Below are 12,472 nucleotides of genomic sequence, written 5' to 3'. Positions count from 1 at the left end.
GGAGATGAAAGCCCAACCAGCCTTCGGGGAGCCAAAAGGGAAAGGCCTGAACCGTCTATGGAATGCGTTTGCACAACGCTCACAGAGGAATTTATAAATGCCTTTGGTTACAAATGGTCAGATATCCATCTAACGCACACAGGAAAAACAACAATAATAAAATGGGGCCAGGGTCAAGTTCAAAGAGAAGGAAGTGACGTGGGGAATCATCCTGGCGAATCCCAGGGCGCCTCCCGTGTGTGGAGGGCCAAGGGTGGAGCCTGCCGTACCCCTGGGGTTGGTGAAATGCTCAAACACATCACTCCAGGCCTTGGGCCATGGGGACGGGACGTTTCCTAGGGAAGAGAAGCAGCAGCTACACAGGCAGCCAAGAGGCATCGTGTGCTTGATCTTATATGGACAACCGGAGCCCGGGCTCCAAGGTCCCAACGCAGACCAAGGGGGGAGAGGGAGCCCCAGCGTGGCCTCAGTGGATGGAGCAAGGGGTCCTTCCCTTCGGGGGCCGACTTTCCTTCCATTATAAACTAGGAATAAAATGCCATATTCTATCTACTCCCCAGGACGACTGCAAAGAAAGTGCTTAGAGTGGGATAGAGTGGGATCTCTTTGTTTGTTTGTTTGTTTTTTATATTTTTAAACCCTTAACTTCTGTGTATTAGTTCCTTGGTGGAAGAGTGGTAAGGGTAGGCAATGGGGGTCAAGTGACTTGCCCAGGGTCACACAGCTGGGAAGTGTCTGAGGCCAGATTTGAACCTAGGACCTCCCGTCTCTAGGCCTGGCTCTCAATCCACTGAGCTACCCAGCTGCCCTGGGATCTCTTTTTATGATTATCCTCCGTGTAGCCCAGTGGGCTATAGAATGCTTCTCATGACTTAATTAATATATAATTTGGCATAGAACTTCTTATTTATGGGAGAGGAGAAAGAAAAGTTTTAAAAAGAAAAAAAGAAATTCTATTAACTACACTCATTGGCCTGAATCCAAGTCCTTCCACAAGACGAGAAATTAAAAACCATGTTGTCCTGTGCGGTTGCTAGAAATACGGCAGGGAGAGCAGACCAGGCCCTCCCCCCACATTCCCCAAGATTATCAATATTACTTCAAGCTTTGTTGCCTGACTGTGCCGTGAACTATTGTAAGATGGGACTGAGGTGATGACTGGCATACTTTAACATCAAAGTCTGGCAGAAAAAGAGTCAAGGAGCTGGGCAGCTCGGTAGATGGAGAGTCAAGCTTAGAGACAGGAGGTCCTGGGTTCAAATGTGACTTCAGATGCTTCCTAGCTGTGTGGCCCTGGGCAAGTCACTTAACCCCATTGCCTAGCCCTTACCATTCTCCTCCCTTGGAACCAATGCATAGTATTGATTCTAAGGCAGAAGGTAAGGGTTTAAAAAGAAAAAGTCAGGAGGTTTAAGTGAGAGGCTGACTTCTGCTATGAACTGGAGGGCCTTGGACAAGTCACTGAGCCTCCTTTTCCTCAGTTATTAAATGCAGAAGCTGAACCAAAATGATCTCTAAAATTCTGTAGTTCCTTCCTTATTTTGTTATGTTTTGCTTGAGCTATGGTTACTGCCCAAATTTTCTCAAAACATGCCTCGTTTGCTTCCAAGAAATATATGTTTCAGGACGGCTAGGTGGAGCAATGGGTAGAATGCAAGGTCTGGAGTCAGAAAGATTCATTTTTCCCTGAGTTCAAATCCAGGCTCAGATACTTACTAGCTATGTGACCCTGAGGAAGTCACTTAACCCTGTTTGCCTCAATCTGTCAAGTGAGCTGAAGAAGGAAATGATAAACCAGCCCCATATCTTTGCCAAAAACAAACCAACCCCCAAAAAATACCCCAAAAGCAGATATGAAGAGTTGGATAAGACTGAAAAATGACTAAACAATAACAAAATGCATCTTTTAGCCTGGTGATAAAAGAAAGAGGCTCTCATTAACTCTTCCACCACTATATCAAACTCCTTTTCTATTGAATATTTATTGAGCATCTGTTGTGTCTGAGGTATATGAGATACTTTTGGGGATAGAAAGGCAAAGAATTAGTCAATCAATAAACTTTTTTTCAAACTCGGGCTACGTACCTACAGGGCACTGACTTTTTCTATGTCTCTGACCTCCCTGAACACCACCAGCTGCCTTTTCTTTTTTGAGCATCTTTTTTCTCTTGGCTTCTATGACCATGTTTTATTCTGATTTGACTACTCTGACCAAGAGTTAGTTTGATATTTCCTCTAAGAGTTCATTTTCCTTCTGCTGTCTAAATGTAGATGATTCTCAAAGTTCTGTCCTTGACTTTCCTTTCTCTTGATACTTTTAACCCTAGAAAAGATTACTTGTTCCTACAACTTCAATTCTTGCCTTTTTATGAATGAACTCTAAACTCAGAATTAGGACAATGAATCCAATCCACATCTAGACGTCAATGCCGCCTTACAACATCCTGGACTTTGGTTCGGCCAACCTATCCAGGCCTCAAGTTCCAGGGAGAAATGGTCACATCCTAAAGCAACCAAATCTATTTTTCTTTTTCCTAACAACAAACCTGACTTGAGTTTTGTAACATTTGTCCTTTACTCTTACCTGCCCCAAAGCCAACCAAAATAAATCTCTTTTCTCTTCCCTGTGAGAGCCCTTCAAAACCGAGGCATCTTAGCCCAGGAGATGGCGTGATGGGTTAGAAGTCTACAAGAGCTGGAGTTCATATTCTGCCTTTCATATTCGCTAACTGTGATCATGGAAGAAGTCATTTAATAGTGTGGGGTGATGAATAGTAGCTTAGATTGGTTCAAACCTGAGTTCAAACCCAGATCTGTTATTTGCTCCATGTATGGCAGTGGTTCCCAAACTTTTTTGGCCTTCCGCCCCTCTCCAGAAAAAAATATTATTTAGCACCCCCTGGAAATTATGAAACTATTTATTGAACTCAGAATAGAATGTAATACAAAAAAAGTGTGGCCATCACCGCCCCTCTGGATCACTGCAGCACCCACCAGAGGGCTGTGGTGCCCACTTTGGGAATCACTGATGTATGGCCTAAAAGGCACTCAACAAATTCACTGAATAGAGTAAGTTATACTACCATAGTAGTAGTAGTAGCTTATTTTTATGTAAAGTGTAAGGTTTACAAAGCACTTTATTTGCACTACATCATCACAAAAACCCTGTAGAAGTTTTTTGTTTAGTCGATTCAATTGTATCTGACTTTGTGACCCCATTTGAAGTTTTCTTGGGAAGGATACTGGACTGGTTTGCCATTTCCTTCTCCAGCGCATTTTACAGATGAGGAAATTGAGGCAAAAAGGGTTTAGTGACTTGTCCAAGGTCATATGGCTAGTGTCTTAGGCAGGATTTGAACTCTGTTCTTCCTGACTCTAAGCCTAAGCACTCTACCCATGAAGCCACCTAACCACAAGGATCTTCAGGTATTAGCTCTAGAAATGGATTTTAGAGCACATTGAGTCCATTGTGCAGGATTCAAGTTAGATAACTCTGCCATGTTGTCTTTAGGGCTAATAAGGTGGTCTCAGGGTATGTTGTGGTAGAGGGAGTAGTTCTACAGCATTGATTCCAAAAAGTAGTTCTGTTCCTCTGCACAATGCCTAGAATGACCAAATTAAGGAGCCACATCTGGAAAGGGAGAATGATAAAATATAAGAGCTAAAATATAAACACCTTATACATCCAGTTCAGCATTCTCCCTTTACGAATGGATTCTTTAGGGTCCAGAGGAAGAAATAATAAATGTCTTATTCAAGGTCATATAAAAGTAAATAAAATAAAATGATCTCTTCCAAAGTCAAAGGTATTGGCTTAAAGAATTTTAGCATAGGAAGGACCACAAAACCCCACTTCGTTCTACACGTGAAGAAACTGAGGCCCAGGTGAAATAAATGATTTATAGGATACATATATAATAAGGTAACAGAGTTGTAATGTGAACTCAAGTCCTCAGACTGAATACGTTATTACCTCATTCTAAAAGTCCATTCTGCCTTGTTTAAGACTGTTAGTAGCAGAAAGAGGACAAGAACTCATATCCCAGATTTGGGAGGGACCTCAGTAACCTAGTCCCACTCATTTATTTTATAGTTGAGGATACTGGGGGACGGGTCACTATGGTTAAGAGAATTGCCCAAGGTGACATAGACAATAAACAACTTGACTCAATGCTCTGTTCGTCATAAAGCCTCATTTAGACTCAAAGTCCTATATTTTTGCCCATGGCTTACCTCATGGGAGAAATACATCGACTAGTATTTCAAGATCATTCATCCACTATAATGGTCCCATATCGATCCTTACTCAACTCTGCTTAAAGCAAAGCAATATTTAAATTCTCAAATAGGACCGTGATGGGGCTGTTCCCTCCAACGATGCAGATAATAGCCTCTCCATGTCTGCTTATATCGTACGACTCTTCTCCAAGTCCTCTCCCCAAAAGTTTGCCAGAAGGGGTAAACCCAAAGAAGAGATTTTCCTTACTTTTTTCTGATATCTCCCTCTTAAGAAGTCATAAAGTATGAAGAAAAAAGTAAGACCTTCTCTTTTACAGAAAACGAGGAGGGGTTTGAATATATTAGGCACAGTTAGAGAGATAGTGGGCCCCAAAGGGTTAATATTTCTCAGGGGGAAAATTACTTAGAGGTTTCTGGTCCTGAGTTCCCTACCCCTGCCAAATTAGGATCTGGAAAATACTGTGTCCCAAATGCTATATTTAGAGCCTGAATTACTTCCCATGACGAAACTCGTGACTTACTATGACAAGGAAGGACTCTTGGGTCTTAGATTTTTGCTCAAAGTTTCTTTGAAAGTATTAAAAAGTCTTTCCTAAGGTTTTTGACTAAGATAACATCGTATTATAGTTGCTACTCATAACTGGGAAAGAAATCTTTAGCACTTAAAATATGTATATGACCCCGTATACACATCATGTATAATAGATATTTAAAGTGGATTGTTAGGGCCACCGTCCAGAAAGAAATTATTCACTTACCTATAGCCAGGAAATAGTCATAAATTGGAATCATGTACAGGAAATCACAACTCGGAAGATTTATTATGCTCTAGAAAATATAATGCTTACTCTGTGCAGTTGTTTTGTATCAACAGAGCAGACCTAGCCATTCTAGAGTTTGGGCCAGAAAGTTTTGTTTATAAACTAAGTAATTGAGATTATAAACCCCCAGGGCGAGGACCATGTTCTTGCACGTACAATATAGAACTTGAGTGTGTTTTTGGTGCCCAACCAAAGAAATAAGAAAGTACTGGTAGGGTTGAGATTTTTCTTGAGGGGTGGAGGAGGAGAGGGCACTATGGGGCGGCTACTTTCATGGTCTGTTACATTTTCAGTGCTCACTTGAATCAAATCACCTAAATTTTTCATCTCTTTAAATGTAAAAACAGTTAAAGCTTTAATTTTTTATTTGCTTTTTCAAATAGACGTCCAATTGTTTCATTAATGTAATATAATCCACCCTTGTTTCTAAAAGTCTTGGGCTAAACAAACAATACCGCACCCATGCTAGAGGAAATTGCCTCAACACCTGTGACTGGTTCATTTGCACAATAGATGTTTTAAAGGGATCGTTTCATCCATAGCGAAGCTTTTTTAAAAAATATGGTTCTTGCAATGATATGAAGTTACCTGATGGTGCATCTGTCACTTTCTGGACTAGCAAAAAATAGATGCTGGAGCTGGAAATCTGTAAGATTTAAACTTTGAACATCTATTTCCATATGATCCCACAAAGCTCTTCCAAGTCAAGTGAGAGGCCAGCTGCAACCCTGAGAAAATGGAAGCCTTACATTTCTGATTTTACAAGCAAGTGTAGATGTCCTTATGTTTCTATATAAACTGATTATAGAATCATTTTTTAAACCCTTACTTTCTCTCTTAGAATCAATACTATGTACTGTGTATTGGTTCAAAGGCAGAAAAGGGGTCAGGGCTAGGCAATGGAGATTAAGTGACTTGTCCAGGGTCACATAGCAAGGAATTATCTGAGGGCAGATTTGAACCCAGGACCTCCTGTCTCTAGGCCTGGCTCTCAACCCATTGAACCACCCTCTGATTATAGAATCTTGACCTTGGAGGGACCTTAAAAGCCATCTTATTTTACTCTCCCTCCCCATCTCCCATTTTTCAAATGAGGAAACTGAGGGCTATAGAGAAATGACACCGAGATCTACAAGCAACAGATCTGGGTCAAATCCAGTTATTATATAGACTTTCCAAACACTGAGGAAAAACGTCTGACCAGTCAGCCTTAGCCCTGCATGGCCACAAATACCCAGAGAAAAATCGCTGACTCTGAGGAATAAGGGACTCATGACACTCCCTCATTCACCAGAGGGCATCAGTTTAAAGTGGAAACAGGCAGCTTCTGATTTGTGTGCCTGGATGTAATAAAGCAATGATCTTTAAAACAAAACCAACTCCATCTCCTAACACAACCAGCAGACAGCTTCTTTGCAGTGACCAAAGGCCTAAAGGGATAAAGAGTCAACAAAGGAAGGCAATTAAAGATAAATGAGCAGAGAAACCAACGTTTGGTTTCAGCACAGAAACTGGTTGACACAGAAACTCCTGAAAACAATTCCCAGGACTAGTGGAGGCGGGCAGGCCCACAGTATACCAAGGCTGCAAGCTCCAGTCAATTGTCAGCAATCCAAAGTCCAAAGCAGGATTTTGAGATTGCACTACCGCCTGGCTAGAGCCACAGCAAAAAGCCCCAAGTCTTGTTCAAGATCTTTAGAGAATCCTAATAAAGCAGAGAATCCTAATAAAGCAGAGAATAAAGGACTATTGGAAATAAGTAACTAATCAAGGCTTCTTTTTTTTGGAGGATTAAGAAAGTGAAATAAAGTCTAAGCCAATTAAAAAATAAACTAATAAGAGATTGCAGCAATATAACAAAAACCAGCTGTGTTTTTATAATAACATGTACACCCAGACATTCATGGTCATGTCTTACCTCCAGCCCTTGCTTACTTGGGCTCCTCAAGATCTTAACAGCATGGAAGAAACAGTATTAGAGAGAGAAACAGAATTCTAAATACATAATCTCGGGAAATAGGGGACAAAGGGGGGTAGAAAAAGCAACTATCTACATTATTTTTATCCGAGCTAATTCCTAAGAAAGCATGAAAATTTACTCTAAAGCAGCTTTCAAATCATAACCTTTCTAGACATCAGTTTCCTTGTCAGTAAAATGAGACTTAGATGACCGCTGGTGTCCCTTTCAGCTCTAAAATTTATGTTCCTCTGATTCTATTGCCTTCCTTTTAATTCCTTAGCTGGGGACCATCTATCCATCCCAGGGCCAATCTTGTTAAGTCCTATTAACACACCTTGTTAAACTGAATAGCCTCCCAGCTTATTTTCCATGCTTAGCAAACGAATGTTCCCTACTTTCACATGAAAATTTTGAAAAAAAAAGTTTAAAATCAGCATCTTTTTCTGATTTAGATTTATACATTCTTCTTCTGGGTTTATTCCAATTATCATTAATAATTTAGATATCTCAACAACAAATTAGATACAAAGGCTTCTGCTAATAGGCTGAAATATACAATCAGCCTCAGTTTTCCGGCTTCCTAAAAGTTGCCCTGCCTTCTCCATAACCAATAGCATTCTCTCTCAACTTTTTTCTTTTAATTTTAAAATATTTTTCCATGTTTCCATGATTCATTTTCTTTCCTTTCCCTTTTCCCTTCCCCCTCCCAGAGCTGACAAGCAATTCCATTGGATTGTACAAATGTTATCACTTGATTGCTATTTCTTAACTATTTTTCTAAAGCCAGTTATTTCTTATGATTTCTTTCTTTCCTGGCCTTCCTTCGACTTCTTCCCAACTATAAATCTCTCTGTTCATTCTTTTTTTCTTTCTTCCTTCTTTATCAAAGTGAAATGAATAAAACCTGGTCATCTTTCAAAGGATTTCTCTGACAGCACTTTCCTCCCGTCCCTCCCTGTCTCTTTATTCTTCCCTGGCATTGATTATGCTATTTGAGTATCTCTCAGTTTCTGTCTGCAGCCTTTAGGTTATTTTTAACCCGTGATGCTCTTGTATTCTTACGTTGTTAAAAGTTCATCACTGCTACATACACCGCTTATCCCTTCCAATGCTTCACTTTAATTCCATAGCTAGAAGCCTCAATCCGTCCCAGGGACACCTGCATCCCTTGCAGTTCTTTAGCCATTGGCTTTATGCCTTCGCCTCTCCTCCAAAAGCCAGCCCCAACCTTATTTTGGAGTGAATAGGCTGCACCTGGGGAAGGGAGTTCTAGACTTCCAGAAAAGACTCAAAAAGGAAGAAATAAGCAGCTTCTGCTGCTTAAAATGTCAGTTGTCTCCCAGCTGTTAATGTTCTCTTCTCTCCTTGTGCAATTACTGAAATCAGAAGACCAGACGAAAACCTATCAGTGTTTCGATATTCCACTACCGCCCCAACATAGAATGTAAGCTCCTTGGGAGCAGGGACTGTTTGCCTTGTTTTCTTCTCCTCAGCACCAAGCACAGCCCCTTGCTTATAGAAGGCACTTGAGAAACATTCATTGAATGTCATTGATTTATTGAATCTGACTATTTTTATACTGAAGAATGTCTCTAAAGAATAAACCTAAAACATCTTCTAAAGATAAAAAGGAACCTGTAAACTGTCCCTTCACTAATAATCATCTCAGCCAATGGTTCTGAACCTCAAGTCTATGGATTTATTTTTTATTTTTAATTTTTTTTAAACCCTTACCTTCCATCTTGGAGTTAATTCTGTGTGTTGGCTCCAAGGCAGAAGAGTGGTAAGGGTAGGAAATGGGGGGGTCAAGTGACTTGCCCAGGATCACACAGCTGGGAAGTGTCTGAGGTCAGATTTGAACCCAGGACCTCCTGTCTCTAGGCCTGACTCTCAATCCACTGAGCTACCCAGCTGCTCCCTATGGACTTTTTTTCAAAAAAATTAGATAGATAGATAGATGTAGATTATGGCATTTCAATATTATTGGTTTCCTTTGTAATTTAACATATCCTGTTTTATGCATTTAAGAACATTACTCTGCAAAGGGGTTGTGTGGATAGAATTTTCTCCCCAGGACTCTCTGACCCAGCACCCCACTTGCGTGCTCATTGAGTGTGAACACTGCATGTGTAGGTACGTAGGGAGGATATATTTTGATGTAACCCCACCTCTCGCTCTCTTCCTCCCGGAATGCGACTGTGGAGGCTGGGGGCAGAGCTTGGCAGGGAAGTTTACTCAAGTGGTCATATTTAAAGCTTTGTACTTCTGTTTTTGAAAGTTCTTCTACTTCAAGTGATTTCTAATAAATCTTATAAAATAGAATACTTGGAGTTATTGGACATTAATTTAAATTTAACAGGGTCCACAGGCTTTACCAGACCACCCAAGGGGACCCTGCCACAAAGAAGGGAGTCCTAGTATGGAGGAAGTTACTCCTGGGATTCCTTATGGAGACCATGGCTGGGAAGAGGGGGAGAGATAAGCTGAAGGCTGTATTGCAATCAATAAGTCAGCCCCTGCTAATAACCCCCACGTGACAACGAATCAGCCAGGCCAACACAAGTGGCAGCAGCTGTCAAGAACATAGTTTTACACCATCCCTACCCAGCAGGCTCACAGTCTGTGTTTATGGAAGGCTCCCCTGAGCCTTCAGTCAAGTTAAGACTCATCCTATCCCCGCTTCCTAGCTGCCTATTCTCCATCTCCTTTTGTTCTGCCCAGGCCTGTCCCGGACTGTTGGTATTGTTTAGCCTCTGCTTTTTCCCCCACAATGCCCTCTTGGCCTAATAGCAATCTCCTCCTTTTTTCCCCTCCCAAATGATCACCCTTCCCTCTTTCAAATCCCTTCCCCGATAGCCTCCCTTTCGCAGAAACCCTTTCAATGAGTGGCAAGGCTCCTCCTTGGGCCCTGATAAAGGTCCTCCCCACATACAGACAACATACCTCTTCACACCTCCCAAGCAGCACCCCACCACCCCAAGAAGAAGAGAAAAAGGGAAGGGGAGCCATTGCCCCTTTGGGATTTGACCCTATTTGTGGCTGGTGGTTTTTGTTTTGTCTTTCTCGAGAGAGGTCCTCTGGCAGCTGCTCTGTGCCATCCTCTTGAGCTGGGAAAGGTGAATGTGGTTGTGAGGCCTCAACTCGAGCAGGAGTTTAGATGTGGTATGAGTTTGGGGCAGGTTAAGAAATTCTAAGATCCTAGCGTATTGGAGGCGAAACGGGGCTTGGAGATCATCCTGTCCAACCTCTTCCCTTTATTGAGGATTGCTTTGGTGCCCACAAGCTGAGTGTGGAGCTATTTTTGTTTTATGGTTTTAGATAATAATGAAGCTCCAGAGGTTTTTCTATATTTGAATTTGTAGCCAGGAGGGAGTGAATCCAGGATCTTAACAGCATCTCTCTAGAGTCCCCCAGCCTTGGGGTGTCAGAGCCTCTTGTGAAAAGAAGACGCAAATAAAAGAAATAAAGCAACAAGAGAAAAAAGATATGAGTTAGCGATGGAAAGAGTAATTCTTCTTGTCAGTAAGGTAGTTGTGCTAAGGCAATGCTATTCAATGGTAATCCAACAAGCATAAATCCCCGGAAATAGGCTTTGATTTCAATGATGTCCACAGAACTGTCTGGGACAGCCAGCAGGGTAGGGAGACAACTCATTGTTGGCGCTGGACATCTCAAAAGTAAAACTTCCTTGCATGGATCTTGAATTCTAATCCTGAGCTTCTTGACTTCACCTCTGCTCCTGAAGGTGGCGATTAAAAAACAAACAACTCTTACTTTCACTCTTAGTAACAACTTTTAAAACAAAAGGATAAGGGCTAGCCAGCTAGGAAGTATCTGAAACCAGATTTGAACCCAGATTGTCCAGATTCCATGTCTGACACTCTAGCCACTGTGCCACCTAGCTATCCCAGATAGTGATAATTTTTTTAATCCTTATCTTCTATCTTAGAATCAATACCATGTGTGAGTTGGTTCCAAGGCAGAAGAGCTGTAAGGGCTAGGCAATGGGGGTTAAGTGACTTACCCAGGGTCATACAGCCAGGATGTATCTGAGGCTAGTTTTGAACCCAGGACCTTCTGTCTCTGAGGCTGGCTCTCAATCCACTGAGCCACCCATCTGCTCCTAGATGGTGACAATTTTATAGTTCGTCAGCACAGTAGGCCTATCAGCATGAAACATGGCAGTGACACTGGGGGCTGCTCACTCATTTGGAGCCATACTATCTAAGGAAGGCCAGGAGGAGAAGAGGCAGAGATCCAAAAAGCAAGAGCAGCCAAATTAAAAACACACACACACACACGCACACACACACACACACACACACACACGCGCACACACACACACACACACACACACACACACAAAACACAAGGGCTGTCTTCAATATAACAGTGTAAGAGGCTAATGCCCTAGCAAAAAATCATGAAAAATAACATCCAAAAATAGAAGATATGGATTAAATGGGCAGGTGCCAGTTAGAATATGAAGCTTTTCATTTGAAGTCAGCGGATCTGGGGTTAAGATTTTGTGATCTCTTTTTCTTACTAGATGTTTAACTATAGTGGCTAGACACAATTTCCCCAAGCCTCAGTTTTCTAAGCTATAAAATGGGGATGATAATATTATTACTTCCAACCTCACAAGGCTGATGTAAAGAAAATGCTTTGTAAGTTATAAAGCACCAAATTATTGTGGGCTATTATTATGTATACAAGGACTATGAATATGTATTTATTTATATACTTATGCATATTATTTTTAGGTCTTTTTGCAGAAGCATTCCTTTTTTATAGATAAGACACTTCTCAGATGTTCAGCTTAGTCTTGGCTAAATGTAGAGACCCACTTAGGACCAATAAGAATGAAAATAATCAGTTAGCAAGTATTTACTAAGTACTTATTATGGACTAGACATCATACTAGGTACTGTGGGTATGAAGACAAAAATGAACAGTCTTTACCCTCAAGGAGTTTATATTCCATCAATATCCTTTGTCAGGATACTTTGAAAGGAGACCATTCACAATGAAACTGCCAGATCACCTCTGACAAGTGAGAAAAATGAATAAATCCAGCTACGAAATGAAGACAGTATTGAATGCTGTATAATTATAATGAACAAACTTGTCCTTGAAGAGGAAATTTAAAAAAAATACCTCCTTGGGGGCAGTTGGGTGGCTCAGTGGATTAAAAACCAGGCCTAGAGATGGGAGGTCCTAGGTTCAAATCTGGCCTCAGACAATTCCTAGCTGTGTGACCCTGGGCAAGTCACTTAACCCCATTGCCTAGCCCTTACCACTCTTCTGCTTTGGAACCAATACACAACATTGATTCTAAAATGAAAGGTAAGGGTTTTAGGGGAAAAATTATATATATATATGCATATATATATGCATACACATATGTGTGTATATATATATGTATATATATATATATATTTCCTTCCCTTTG

This window comes from Gracilinanus agilis, chromosome 3 (genome assembly GCF_016433145.1).
Source record: "Gracilinanus agilis isolate LMUSP501 chromosome 3, AgileGrace, whole genome shotgun sequence".
Taxonomy (NCBI): domain Eukaryota; kingdom Metazoa; phylum Chordata; class Mammalia; order Didelphimorphia; family Didelphidae; genus Gracilinanus; species Gracilinanus agilis.
Note: the sequence above shows the minus strand (reverse complement) of the source record.